General features: G+C 41.1%; 2 protein-coding genes across 2 annotated transcripts in view; both read right to left on the reverse strand.

The window, feature by feature from the left end:
• tspan14 (tetraspanin 14) overlaps positions 1 to 9628 on the reverse strand; it is an 81560-nt gene extending 71932 nt beyond the window's left edge. Inside the window, exon 1 of the mRNA XM_003224091.4 lies at positions 9361 to 9628. The gene's annotated coding sequence lies outside the window, so the exon portion shown is untranslated. The remainder of the gene's footprint in view (positions 1 to 9360) is intronic.
• LOC134297668 (uncharacterized) overlaps positions 1 to 14866 on the reverse strand; it is a 345438-nt gene that overhangs the window by 51173 nt on the left and 279399 nt on the right. The gene's annotated exons all lie outside the window — the stretch shown is intronic.

A 14866-nucleotide genomic window follows, 5' to 3' on the forward strand; every position in this document is an offset into this window, starting at 1 on the left:
GCTAATGCAGACCTATGGAAATTCCAAAGCATAATAAAAAGACAAAAAGCAGCTTGAAGATAACAGTACTTTCTAAGTAAGCCAAGTTTGGTTTAATCTTAAAAACAAGCATGTAACAACAACAGTGTCAATCGTTTGGCAAACTTGGCATTGGAGAAGGAACTGACATGGTTTCCCCTAATCTTCAAAGACAAAAGGCACATCTACACGGGCCACTTAATGTCCATGGTATCCTTCTGGAACACCTGAAGGGGCTGGGAATCGGAGACACTGTGCTGCAGTGGTTCCAGTCATACCTCTCAGGCAGGCTCCAGATAGTGATGCTGGGGGATAGCTGCTTCTCAAAAAAGGAGCTATTATAAGGTGCCATTCTATCTCCAATGCTCTTTAATATTTACATGAAGCCACTGGGAGAGATCACCCATAGGCATGGGGCAGGGTGTTATCAGTATGCTGATGACACCCAAATATATTTCTCCATACCTTCAAAAACAGCTTCAGCTAGGGATAGTGTGTCTCCTCCGAACAAATGTTTGAAGAAGGTAATGGGCTAGTGAGAAAAAAAATGTAATTGAATCCAGAGAAAACAGATGCTTGCCATCAAGAGTCCTAAACTGGGATGGAGGTGTGTCAATCAGTCTTGGATGGGGTTACACTCCCCCTGAAAAACTGTTTGCAGCTTGGGGATGCTTCTGGATCCATGTCTCCAAATGTTAGTCGAGGTAGATGCAACAGTCAGGAGTGCTTATTGTCAGCTTCACCTGATATGCCAGCTGCACCCCTTCCTAGATTTGGAAGATCTAAAGATGGTAGTGCACACGCTGGTAACCTCAAGGTTGAACTTCTGCAATGAGCTTTAAATTTAAATTATATCAAGTTCAGAAACTCCAGGTGGTTCAAAAAACAGCAGTCAGATTGGTTACAGAAACATCTAGGAGTGAGCATAGCACCCCTATCCTAAAGTCACCCCACTGGCTGCCAATTAGTCAGGTCAAAATATAAGGTGTTGGCATCGACCTTTAAAGCCTTTCATGGTTTGGGTCGAGGTTACTTACAGGATCGCCTTCTCACATACAATCCGCCCCAAACACTGAGGTCCTCTGGGGGGTGTCTGATCCAGCATGTCAGAACTCGACTAGCAACCACCACCCAAAAGACCTTTTCATCAGCCGCCCCAAGACTGTGGAACGACCTGGCAGTAAAGCTCCAACAGATAGACTAGCTGTCGAAATTTAAGACACAAGTAAAGGCCTATCTCTTCTGGCAGGCCTACCCAAACAGTTTTATTGACAAATTTTAAGCTTCCATTCTATGACTAATTTTTGTCTTGTGTATTGTAATATGTTTTTTATGGAAATGTTTTGATATCTGTATTTTGTGGAGTGTTTTTAAATAACTGTGTTTTAGCAATGTTGGAACCCACCTCAAGCCATGAGGAGAGACAGGTAATAAATATTATTATTATTATTATTATTATTATTATTATTATTATTATTATTATTATTATTATTATTATGTGCTAAAATATAAATTGGGCTCCAAAAACTCTACATTTAACACAATTACTAAAGCCAAGCCTTAACTGCTCAAATAGAAATCCAACATTTTGCTAAAAATATCTTCAGCATAACTATAGTTAGCATTAATGTTTATGTCAAATATGGTTGTATTATAAAGCCAATAAATGTAGGCAAATTAATTGGTGTAAGAACGAGGAAGGAAAGTGTGCTCATAGCAGCAGGAAAAAAACACATTCTTTTTCTCAGGGCACCATCTATTTGCCTCCAGGAGTTTGTAACGTAGAGAAATACAGGACAAAAGCCTGTGGGCACAAACATTCTTGGCTCTCTGTGGGGCAGTGGGTATCAAATGCTCACTTTGTCTTACAATTGAATGGGCTGCATTTTTTGATCCAACATCATTAAAGAAGCGGGCTGTGGCTGAGGAAAGCCAGTACTCAATGGCCTTGTTCAAACAAGGCTCTAACTGGAAGTTGCCTGGCCTTCAGTAAGGGGGGGGGGGACCTCTCACACTAAACACTAGTTGGTAAGGTTCTCCAACAATCTGAAAGAGAATGACTGTACTATCCCCTAATCTCTCAATCTGATAGTCCCACTCCACTGGCTCAGACACATAATGCTGCCCCCCCCCCCCCCCCCCAGTTTCTCTGCCCATTAACAAGTGAAGAATTTTGAGAAGTCATTTGTGCAGAAATGTAGCCCAAACCACACTGGTAATGACACTTGGAATTCTGTATGAAAGCCAATCTTGCAAGTCATCTTCAATGTGATTCAATCTTATCATATGTGGAGCAGGAAGAGAGTTAGGCAAGGACAACCACAAAGAATTCACCATCAGAATGGTTCCCAACCCAACACAGGGCCATCATTTATCAGCTGCCTGAAAATCCGTTGTGGCTTCTGGAGGACAATAACCTTAGAGTCATTCTTGAGGACTTAAAAGATTCCTGTTAATTTTTGATATTTATAAAATCTGCAAATAATCAAACCTGTAACAGTTAAACACGCAAATGTGGTGGGCCAACTATGGTAGGAATGACCTGCTAATGAGCAATATAGAGCTAAGAAATATTTGGAGTGATCCAGTCAAAAGTTGATATTTGAAAAACAGTTTGGATAATGCTGTCCATGACTTTCTGTGGCAATATTATCTGGCACTGGTCCTCAATATATAAGCAGCCCTCAACATGTGACCAATTCAAAGCTCTGCTGGTATGTAATTGCTCCAGGTTTCCTAATTTGCTGTTAGAAAGCAGGTACAAGAACTCAAGACTCATTAGAAGGAAGATGTATACATGGAGTAGGTTCAGATCTTATAGGCAAGATGGGGACTGCTTGCCCATGGGAACCTATTTTCGGCAGCAGATCTTTCATTACTGCCCCACTGCCCCTTAGTAGGTCCCTAATATAGAATTGGGGAAGGGATCTCCAAAGCTACTACAATATCTAACAGCCTTGTAAATAAACAACATAGGTTGGTAGACTACAAATATTTTGCCTGCATTTCTGTGTTGACCATGGTGAAGAAAAAGTGGGCGCCTCTGAAACCAGCCTGGAGTTGCATCATACAAGCTAACTATTCTTTATCTAATATGCTTTGGACTAGAAGTGTTTTGTATTTTGTATTTTAAAAACATGTAAAATACCTGTACTTGCACATACAGTATGTGACTATGGGAGCCGTGGTGGGTTAAACCCTTGTGTTGTCTGAACTGCTGGCCTAAAGTTTGGGTTTTTGACTTGAGGGTTGCCAGTTCGAATCCATGAGATGGGCTGAGCTCCCATCTGTCAGCTCTAGCTTGCGGGGACATGAGAGAAGCCTCCCAGTAAGATCCAGCCAACCCCTGGGCAACATCTGTGAGGATGGCCAATTCTCTCACACCAGAAGCAACTTGCAGTATGTTCTCAAGTTGCTTCTAACATGATAAAAAAATATGTGCATAATGAGGATTCTTGGAGATGGGACCCAAGTCCAAACACAAAATTCATTTACATTTCATATAGCCCTTGTATACTGAAGGTAATTTTATACACAATATAATAATTTTGTACATGAAACTAAGTGTGTGTACAATGAAACATCAGAAAACAAAGGTGTCACTATCTCAGTCACCCATATTTTGGAATTCTAGGTAAGGGATACTCAACCTGCAACAAGTTAGTTTTGTTTGTCTTTTTAAAAAAATACAACAACCCTGTCTTAGTATCTTCTTCCAATAATCTTAAGACAACATACCATTTTCTTCTTCCTCATTTCATCCATCCTGCATGATAAGTCATGATGAAAGAGGAAAAGGACCAACAGACACATAGCCAGCAATAGCTGGAAAGGTTATCCAAGAAATGCTGCCTTCCGTGTCCACCTATGGATGAAAATCAGGCTTTCCAGCTTATGCTTACGCCAAAAACAAATTTAGTTGGATGCCACCCCAAATTTATGTATTCACCTGCCCAATTTCAAAACTATTACAATTTCATTCAGCATTGTTAATTGTGAATCCTACATTATCCTGTACCAAAATAAATGTTGGTAGTAATATCAATTTTTGTACCAAAATAAAGGTTTGTGGTTAGATTTAAAATTTCTCTTTATTTCCAAACTTACTATATTATACAAAATGCTCAGGCAACAGGAGTAGGTAAAAAGAAGGAAGAACTTTCTGGGTTCACAATGCCTAGGGACAAAGTTAGGGTTCCACAGGGAAATAAAGTTTTCTGAAGCATTCCATAACTGAAAAAGTTTAGGAATGACGGGCTTAGAGGGTTTCACTGCTCGGGGAGGGTGGGCAGTTAAAATCTGAGTCTTCCAATTGTCAGTCCAACATTCTCGATACACTAGGCACCACTACTTGCCAGGCGGTCTGGTGAAGGTAGGGAAGAACCTGTTGCAATTCTTCCCTTCTACTGTGGACATCACATAACCAAACAAACTGGAGGGCAAAGGATGGAGGGTTATTTCTAGCCTCTGTGAGCGCACTCATTCACCTGCACAGTATTCCTTGTTTCCCAGGGCTACCAGACAGGCTGTCAAATAAACAGCTGCTTTAACATAAAACAGTGGGTCACAGTGACAGGGACAAAACTAACCTCTAAACATTTTGCAGAGTAGCAGGTTTTGCTACTGTACCTCATCATACCAATTTGCGTGCTACCATTACATTTTACCAAGACAGATGGAACAAGAGTGCCATTGACTTTACTCCCAAGACACACAATCCCTCTCCACACCCAGATCCACTGAATCCACTAAGTCTCCTTCACAGATAACACCATCCACTTAAATCAATTGGCTCTGACTCAGAAATAAACAGAATCAGTCAAGCAGCAGCATACAAAGGAGAACAGAGTTTCTTCTCGTGAATTGTGGAGAAAATATTCATAAGATGGTGACTCAGTGGGAAGCAAGAGGTAGGGAGTGGTTATGTCTAATTTATTTATTTATTACAGTATTTCTACCCCGCCCTTCTCACGCAACAGGGGACTCAGGGCGGCTTACAATATAACACATCAGCATAGTAGTAACAGAAAGGGGGGCAGCTTTTGTTTGTTTTGTGTTCAAGAAAGTAAGAAGAAGCAATGCGACTCTTGAGCGTTGGTGAAATTTTGCGTTTGTGCAAGCCACATTCCTGCTGTCCCCAACTTGCCAAGAACATCACAAAATACAGCCAGGGAAACGGCTCAAGTTATCCTCTTTGCAGGGAAGGACTACTGAAAGTGTCTTTCAAATTCTTAGTGGTAACTACTCTCCCCAGCAATACTCTGAACAGAGGCCAGTATATCAAGAACATGGGGAAGGAGCATATGTATATCAAGAAGACAGATTTCCACATGCAAGGATTTATTTATAAATACAAGGTGCATCCCCCACCTGCCTTCTGAGGGTGATCATTTCTAGGAAAGGTTGTGCCACAACTATTCTCTATGCTTTTTAGGTTGAAACCTCATAAGAACTTTTTTCTGTTAGGTCTTTGGCAACTGCAGAACAGTGATTTCCAACGTGTAGTGCATGGCCCACCAGTGGTCCCCAAGAAATAAAATATGGTCCGCGGCCTACACTGTTGCAACGAGAGCGACTGGTCTTGTGAAACCCTCCCATAGTGCTGAGGCAATGGGGATGTTGGGAGTGAAGAGGCTGACTATTCACGAAAGGTGTGACAACAAGCCTCCTGACTGCTGCTTCTCCTTCCTCCCCCAGAGCAGAGCCATTCCATGTGGCGCCTGTAAGTGGAGGTGCCTTGGTATCTCCGTTTTTTGGCCTGTTCCTGAGGTTATTTGGGGTGCTGATTCAGAAAATGTCATTGGGTAGACCATACCAGCTCTAGATTGTTAAATATGATTTTCTGTGGGTGAGGAGATGGTGACGACTGGATGGCTTATGTTCTGTATCAGAAACTAGAGCTGATGTGGTCTATCCAATGCAATTTTCTGAATCAGCACCCCAAATAACCAAACCAAATCTAAAGTTGATCAAAAACTGATTCATAACACTTTAAGTCAGTGGTTCTCAACCTGGGGTCCCCAGATATTTTTGGCCTTCAACTCCCAGAAATCCTAGCAGCTGGTAAACTGGCTGGGGACCCCAGGTTGAGAACCACTGCTTTATGTACTAATGTTGGAGTGTGGTCCCAGGTCAAAAAAAGTTTGGGAACCACTGCTGTAGACAAAGCATTTCATTGAGCAGGTGCTGTATTTTCTTGCATGCAGATGCTTTCAAATTCAGTTTTTCTGTATGTTCTGTTGTGCTTTGGTTGTATTTGTATCATGTGTTATTCATGTTGTTCTTTGATCATAAACCACATGGAATCCAATTTGTTGATGGAATAGAAACAGACGATACCAATTAATAAAAACACTGTGCTTAAGAACGCACAATTAATTAACACTGGGGAGCTCAGATTAAATATTTAAAATATAACTCTCATCTGGGATTAAATCCCACTAAACTAGGCATGGGTAAACTTTGGCGTACCAGGTGTTTTAGACTTAAAGCCCCACAATTCCTAACAGTAAACTGCCTGGGATTTCTGGGAGTTGAAGTCCAAAAGGGCCAAAGTTTGCCCAGGCACTAAACTGAATGGGACTTTTGAATTAATTGCTCACCTTTTTATTAGATGTGAAGTGTGTTACACCTGTATGCTCTCCCCAAATTGATCCATAGCAAGATTTAAGATACCATGTAAAGCTTTTCACGTGAAACCAACCTTATGACTAAGCAAAGAGTCAAAGGGGTGAGACAAGGGTGGGTCAGATTAGTATTAACTTTCCATTCAAAAGACCAACAGGAACACCACTGTGGAAAGACAGGAAGTTATCCCTCAGGAAAAAGTAGTTATAAGAACAGGATACTGTTTTCAGAGGGTGGAAATAAAAAGAAAAGAACTTTGCGAGGCTTACGCTTCCTGTTAGCTGAGTAGCTGCAAAGGAGAAACTCAAACAGGTTTTCAAAAGAAGTGTGCAAAGCGATAAACATCTGCTGAGATGAGTATTGTTGAAACAACATTTCCTGGGGAATAAATAAACATGTTGCAGGGTTGCACTGAGTTTTCTGGGCTGTATAGCCATTTTCCAGGCGCACTCTCTCCTGACATTTCATCCACATCTATGGCAGACATCCTCAGAGGCTGTGAGGTTTGTTGGAAACCAGACAAGTGGGGTTTATATATCTGTGGAAGGTCCAGGGTGGGAGAAAGAACTCTTGTCTGTTGGAGGCAAGTGTGAATGTTGTAAATGATCAGCACTGAATGGCTTTGCAGCTTCAAGCATGTGGATAATTTCAACAGAAAGGAGGAAACCATGAAAATTAACAAAATCTGGCTACCCGTATTTAAAAAACCTCTAAAATAGGAACAGTAAATGAAGAACAACACTAAAAAACAGGGGAATTCCATACAATCAGGGCCAGCTAATAACCTCTCAACAAAGGATTTCCCCAGGCAGGAAGCAGCCAAGCTTTGAAGCTGCAAAGCTATTCAATGCTAATCAATTGCAACATTAACACTTGCCTCAAACAGACAAGAGTTCTTTCTCCCACCCTGGACCTTCCACAGATATATAAACCTAACTTGCCTAGTTTCCAAGAAACTTCACAGCCTCTGAGTATGCCTGCCATAGATGTGGGTGAAACATCAAAAAAAAATGCTTCTGGAACATGGCCATACAGCCTGGAAAACTCATAGCAATACAATGTTTCTGGCCACGAAAGCCTTGGACAACACATTAAATATGTTGCAACTTGGGTTACATTAAATAATAATTAAAAAATAAAAAGTTAAGTGCAACTAAGCAATGAGAAGAGAGTTTTATATTCAGAGTGGAATGGAGAAAAAGGAAGTGCCCGCCATTCTTAGAGATCACCAACAAATCCCTACAAAGCATAAAAATAAGAAAAGCTATGGGCGTGAAAGCAGAGGCTCAGCATTGTAGTGTGTAGAGTTTACTCTGTTTCGGGTTAGGTTTCCCTTAATGTTACTTTAATGTCAGCCAATTTGTATATTTTAAATTGTGTGGTCATACAGTAGAGTCTCGCTTATCCAACCTTCGCTCATCCAACATTCTGTATTATCCAGCGCAGTATTCCTGGATCCACAGCTGTTTCTCTAGGCAGGCAAGGATCACAGAATTTTAAAAATCTTCACAGGACTGAACTTTTTACGCATTTAATTTCCAACAATGTTGTAACTGTACATTCATTTTGTGCAATTCTTTCTGTATTTGTAGTCAATTTTTTAGTAGTTAATGTTTTTGTAGTCAATGTTTTCAATACACTGCGATGTTTTGGTGCTAAATTCATGTAGTTATTACTACATAGCATTACCGTGTATTGAACTGTTTTTTCGATTGATTTGTTGTAAAACATTATGTTTTGGTGCTTAATTTGTGAAATCATAACACAATTTGACGTTTAATATGCTTTTCCTTAATCCCTCATTATCCAATATTTTCACTTATCCAACGTTCTACCAGCCCGTTTATGTTGTATAAGTGAGACTCTACTGTAATATCCATTGTAGCTGGTGGGACTGAGTACTAAGCACACTTATGGTATAATGACATAATACATCATTTAAACTGTTCATATTAATGTCGGATAAGCGAGTCTCTACTGTAATTAAAAAATAAAAAGTTAAGTGCAACTAAGCAATGAGAAGAGTTTTATTTTCAGACTGGAATGGAGAAAAGTAAGGAAGTGTCTGCATTCTTAGGGATCACCAACAGACCCCCATAAAGCATAAAAATACGAAAAGCTAAGGGCGTGAAAGCAGAGGCTCTACACTGTAGTATATAGAGTTTATGTTTTGGGTGAGGTTTCCCTTAATGTTGCTTTAATGCTTGCTTATTTGTATATTTTAAATTATAAGGGTCATACTTTTAAGTGTAGGCTGCTTCGGGAGAAATAAGGCGGGGTATAAATAAACACAATAATACAATAATTTAACTATATAGGAAACCTTTGGTGTGCTAATAAGAAATACTCTATCAAAGAGGGGAGGTACTCTAGCAGAACTTTCTGTAAAAACAAAACAGCTTCTTCTGCCTGCCTTTCTATTTTTCGGGCAAGGCCCAGCCGACGGTACAGAGGATCTCAATCATGCTTGCTTTCAGATTTTAAACAGAACTAACATCCCAGTGGGGAGAAAGAGACAGAAACTCGACACACAATAGAGAGCATGGAGTGGCCATGAGTACAAAACAACGCAGAGGGAGGGAGAGAGGGAGGGAGAAGCGATGGGCTTTGTGGGAAAGGGATGGCAGAAAAAGAGAGAAAGAGGAAGGGAGGAAGAGAAGGCCAACTGGAAATGGGGAGGAGACTGAACAGCTCTGCTCAGGAAGCAAGACTTACCCAACCGAAGCCTGGAGAGAACCTGCGAAGTTTCACCAACTTAGGGCAAAGGACGCAGAAGTTGCTTTGAAAATTCTGTGCCTGTTTTCAGCTCCTTCCTCTCCTTGAGATCTCCATGGGATCCGGCTCCTCCAAGGCAGCAAACTCCCACTGAAGATCCCAGACTGAAACCAAAGCCTGGTAGGAGCCCCGCTCTGGAGTCCGGACAGGAAGCCTCTTCTTGGGCAACGCGGGCCACGCCTGTTTTACAACCCAACGCCGCGCCCTCCCCCTCCGGCGCAGACAAGGGAAGTGCTGGTAGACCGGGAGGAGTTCCTTCCCTCCATTGCCTCCATTGAAGACTCGTCGCTTGCTGGTAGGCAGGCAGGCAGGCATCTCCCCGAAGAAACCTAGGGCGGTCTATGGTGTGGAGGACAAAGGGATCCACTGAGAGACATGACTGTGCTGCCTGCCTGGGCATTGTTCTTTCTTTAGCCACAAAGCACATAAACACAGCGTTGCTGTGAGTTTTCCGGGCTGTATGGCCATGTTCCAGAAGCATTCTCTCCTGACGTTTCGCCCACATCTGTGGCAGGCATCCTCAGAGCTGTGTAGTCTGCTGGAAACTGGGAAAAATTGGGTTTATATTTTTGCTTAATGTCCAGGGTGGGAGAAAGAACCTTTGTCTGTCTGAGACAGGTGTGAATGTTTCAATTGGCCATATTCTAGAAGCATTCTCTCCTGATGTTTCGCCCACATCTATGGCAGGCATTCTCAGAGGCTGTGAGGTCTGCTGGAAACTAGGAAAAGTGGGGTTTTTATACCAGTGGAAGGTCAAGGGTGGGAGAAAGAACTCTTGTCTGTCTGAGGCAGGTGTGAATGTTGCAATTGATCACCCTGATCCCCCCCCCCCAAAATATAATGGACTATCCTCTCTCTAGAATCCCTAGTGACTGCCGCCCGGATAATGGAGCAGTACCAATGTGTGCATTCTACGGAGTGTTTTTAAATGATTATGTAACCCTCCTCAATCCATGAGGAGAGGCGAGTAAGAAATAAAATTATAGGGTTGCTGTGGTTAGTAGCCAGTTGCAATAAATCACTATGACTAAGAGGTCATGAGTCCGAAGCCAGCCCGTGTAGGAGTGAGCACCCGACCATTAAAATAAAGAATAGCCCTGCTCGTTGTTGACCTAAGCAACCCGAAAGATAGTTGCATCTATGAAGTATGAAATTTAGGTACCACTTATGTGGGGAGGCTAATTTACAACACCATAAAAATCGTCCAGCAGCGTTTGGAATGAGGAAGGCGGCGTCACAGTGGATGATGAAGCAGCTGCTCCCCCTGTGGCTGGAATCTAGCATACCCTCAGGAAGCTGGAAGCTGGAGAAGGTTAAATTGCCTCTGTATTTCTGTCTCTATGTTCATATGGCATTGAATGTTTGCCATGTATGTGTACATTGTGATCCGTCCTGAGTCCCCTTCGGGGTGAGAAGGGCGGAATATAAATACTGTAAATAAATAAAATAAAATTTCAACCTGTTCGGCTGTGTTTTTGTAGCATTCTTTTCTGACGTTTTGCCTACATCTGTAGCAAGCAACCTCAGAGGTTTGTTGAGAGATCTGTTGGAAATGAGGCAAGTGGAATGTGTATATATGTCTGCGGATATATGTCAGGGTGGGGGAAAGACCCCATGTCTGTTTGAAGCAAGTGTAAATGTTGCAATTGGCAAGCTTGATTAGTATTGAGTAGCAAAATCAATCAGTGTTGTTGCCTGAAGGCCTCCTTTGTTCACCTTGAAGGAGGGGAATTCCAGACAACATAATATTAAATTTTTAAAAAAACTTTATTTCTACGCTGCCACTATCTCTCAAAAGAGCCTCGGGGTGGCTTACAAAGCACTCGTAATGTAACAATACATATGGTGCAGTAAATACAGATACATCAATATCAAAGGAAAACATAATTCACAGCAAACAAATACCAGTTAACACCTTCCAAGCAAAGGGCCCTTAGTTTTTCCAATTTCCGTGTGTCTTGGAACTATTTCTTCCCGTATTGACGTTCAATGTGTGTTGAAGGCTTTCGTGGCTAGAATCACTGGGCTGCTGTCAGCTTTTTGGGCTGTATGGCCATGTTCTATTAGCATTCTCTCCTGACATTTCACCTGCATCTAAGGCAGGCATCCTCAGAGGTCTGTGGGTATGAAGCCAGGCTTTGCATCTATAAGACTACTCAATGCTAATCAAGCTTGCCAATGAGCTTGAGAAGGTGATGCCGCAGAGAGAAAGGTCTCCAGATGACTGCAGTGTTCTAACAGACTCATAGAGACAACTCTATAAAAAGGTAAAGGTTTCCCCTGATGTTAAGTCCAGTTGTGACCGACTCTGGGGGTTGGTGCTCATCTCCATTTCTAAGCCGAAGAGCCGGCGTTGTCCGTAGACCCCTCCAAGGTCATGTGGCCGGCATGACTGCATGGAGAGCCATTACCTTCCCGCCGGAGCGGTACCTATTGGCATGTTTTCGAAACATTGGCATGTTTTCGAACTGCTAGGTTGGCAGGAGCTGGAGCTAACAGTGGCCACTCACGCCGCTCCCGGGGTTTGAACCTGGGACCTTTCGGTCTCCAGCTCAGTGCTTTAACGCACTTTGCCACCGGGGCTCCTATAATCAGCTCTATAGGTGCCCAGAAATTAAACATATTATGAACAGAAATCTCTTTCTTTGCCAAGGAAGAATAATAGAGGAGGGATGTTCTACAGCATGTAAACAGCAACCAGGAAGGTGTCCTCTTGTATTTCAGTGGATGTCTGAAACCATGGTGGTTGCTGGCTCCCATGTTAATGGCCTGGTGAATCCACTCTAGGTTTTAATTCTGCCTGTAAAGGAGCTCTCCAAGGTGCTGAACCTATCTCTAAATAAGCCCAGCACCTTAGATTGGTTCATTAAAGCTAGCTCATTAATTTTGGAATTGATGTCCCATTTATATGAGTGTAACCGGTTATTATTGTCCTGAGCATAATGGGACCTAGCAACAGCCCTCCGATAAAAATTGCAATTGTTGTCTTTTTAATAGCTTAGATCCGGCTTGCTATTTGTAAGACTTTAAATTTATAGTAGAGTCTCACTTATCCAACATAAATGGACCTTCAGAACATTGGATAAGCAAAAATGTTGGATAATGATGGATTAAGGAAAAGCCTATTACATGTCAAATTATGTTATGATTTTACAAATTAAGCACCAACACATCATGTTTTACAACAAATTGACAGAAAAAGCAATTCAATACACAATAACGTTGTCTAGTAATTACTGTATTTACGAATTTAGCACCAAAACATCGCAATGTATTGAAAATATTGACTACAAAAACACTGACTACTAAAAGGCAGGCTGTGTTGGATAATACAGTACGTTGGATAAGCGAGACTCTACTGTATAAATATTGTCACCTTCAGTATGTACCTACAGAAGTGAACTCCTTTGCCCATCCACTTTTAAATACATTTTATGGTAGAATTTGAAAGACTTTAAATTGTATAACTCAGGAAACAGAAGATGAAGTGAAACATGGTTCAACATGGTTCAACTAAGCATGCAAAACAGTCCACTAGGTGTCATTTCCTGTGTTTCTTTCATCTCTGCTTCAGCATAAACTTCCAAACAATGAATCTATGTCTCATGTCTGGATAGTTTAACATGGCATTATTTTCTTTTCATTGCCAGTGGTTTTTTTTTTTTATTTCAGCTTGAATCAATTTGTCCACATTTTCCTTCTTATTCAAGATACTCATGCCAGCTAAGATGAAAAAAAATGTACAGTGTAATGAAATCCAGGAAGATCAGCAGTCTTTGTAAGGATTGCTATAGAAGTGGCAGACTGTAGTAATTCAACCAGGAAACTGTAGTGCTATCTTTCATACCATGGAAAAGCAGGGCCATTGTGAAGCCTGCATTTGGGACACATATTACAAAGGTTGCTTGAGGTCATGTTATTTCTTAATGCTGTATGTGTCCTTCAATGAACTAACATAAAATAAAAAAGAATTTTGAAAACTCACTGTTAGCAGCTAAAAGAAACAAACAACAACCAGGAGTTGCCATTGTAAGTTTGATTTGTTCAATATTTGAGAAACATTCAGCTGCTGTTAATAGATCCGGATGTCAAGGCTACAACAATGGGACATAAGTGGGTTGTATAATGGTCATAAGCAAGTATTTACAACATGATCAACAATAAAAAGTGTGTTTTCATTCAAATGTATTATAATTACTACTCACTCATACTAATTTAATTAGTAATGTAGTACCAAAATGTTAAATTTGTTTTCATTTGGGTTTGTGGGTAATGTTTTCTTAACTACTCTATTCTAATAAATGCATTCCATTTATTTGCATGCCCATTTGACCTATGTAGGCCTAAACCCAATTGTTAGTCCCAACTCAAGTAACATTCATTACATTAGCATTGCCTAGCCGAGTTTTGGTTGATTTACTGGGTCTACTTTGTTGAGATTAACAATTGGATGTACGATGATGATGGAAAATATGCAGCTGTCAAAATGTTACTGACCTGAAACACCCCAAAAGCCCTAACGGGCAGAGCTATGCTGAGGAATCCTAGGAGCTGCAATTGAGCAACATCAGGGAAACAGCATGATTCACACTCATTTATTGAAGACCAATCAATCACAATCTAAACTTATATAGGCAGTCCCCAAGTTACAAACACCAGACTTGCAAACAACATAGTTACAAATGGGGGTGAGATAATAGAAAGTGAGAGAAATCTACCCCTAGGAAAGAGTTATTATTAAGGGGAAAAGGTGTCCCCACTGAAGCCTTATCACCAATCCTTGTTTCCACAAGCCACATTTTTCAAAATCCAATTATCACAGGGACAGAAAATTTGGTGAAATCTGAACAGGGTCACAGACTGTAAAATAAAACACCACAGGGTGTTAACGAAAGCTACAAAAATCTAATGCAAAAAATTACTTCTTATGTTTATGTTTTTGACCTCATGGACCAGTCTTCGCCAGAGCTCCCTGTCAGCCGTTGCCTCCCCCAGTTCCTTCAAGTTCAAGCCAGTTCCTGCAAGGATACCATCCATCCATCTTGGTCCATGAGATCACGAAGAGTCGGAAACGACTGAACTAATGAAGAAGAAGAAGTTTACTTCTTATGCCAAAGTGTTCAACAGGGCTTCCTCCCATAGGGCAGCCATATAAGAAAGGACACAGATGGAAGTGTTTCATGTTCAATATTGCCAATAAACAGTAATGCTCGAACTGCCCTCACCATCCCAGTAAAGATCTTGCATTGTAATTCTTGTAGTATTAATGTAGTATACATTAAGCCGCATCTATTTGGTTAGGATTTGGTTTTTGCTTGGTTCTGCATGAAGTAATTTGTTCTTTAAAAACTGTTTTGAAGTTCAGATTTCCTTCCTAGATCATTTGTTCAATAAGATTGGCTTGTCAGATCAGAAATATTTTTCTGGTTATTTTCCCACATTTTTG

This window comes from Anolis carolinensis, chromosome 3 (genome assembly GCF_035594765.1).
Source record: "Anolis carolinensis isolate JA03-04 chromosome 3, rAnoCar3.1.pri, whole genome shotgun sequence".
NCBI lineage: Eukaryota > Metazoa > Chordata > Lepidosauria > Squamata > Dactyloidae > Anolis > Anolis carolinensis.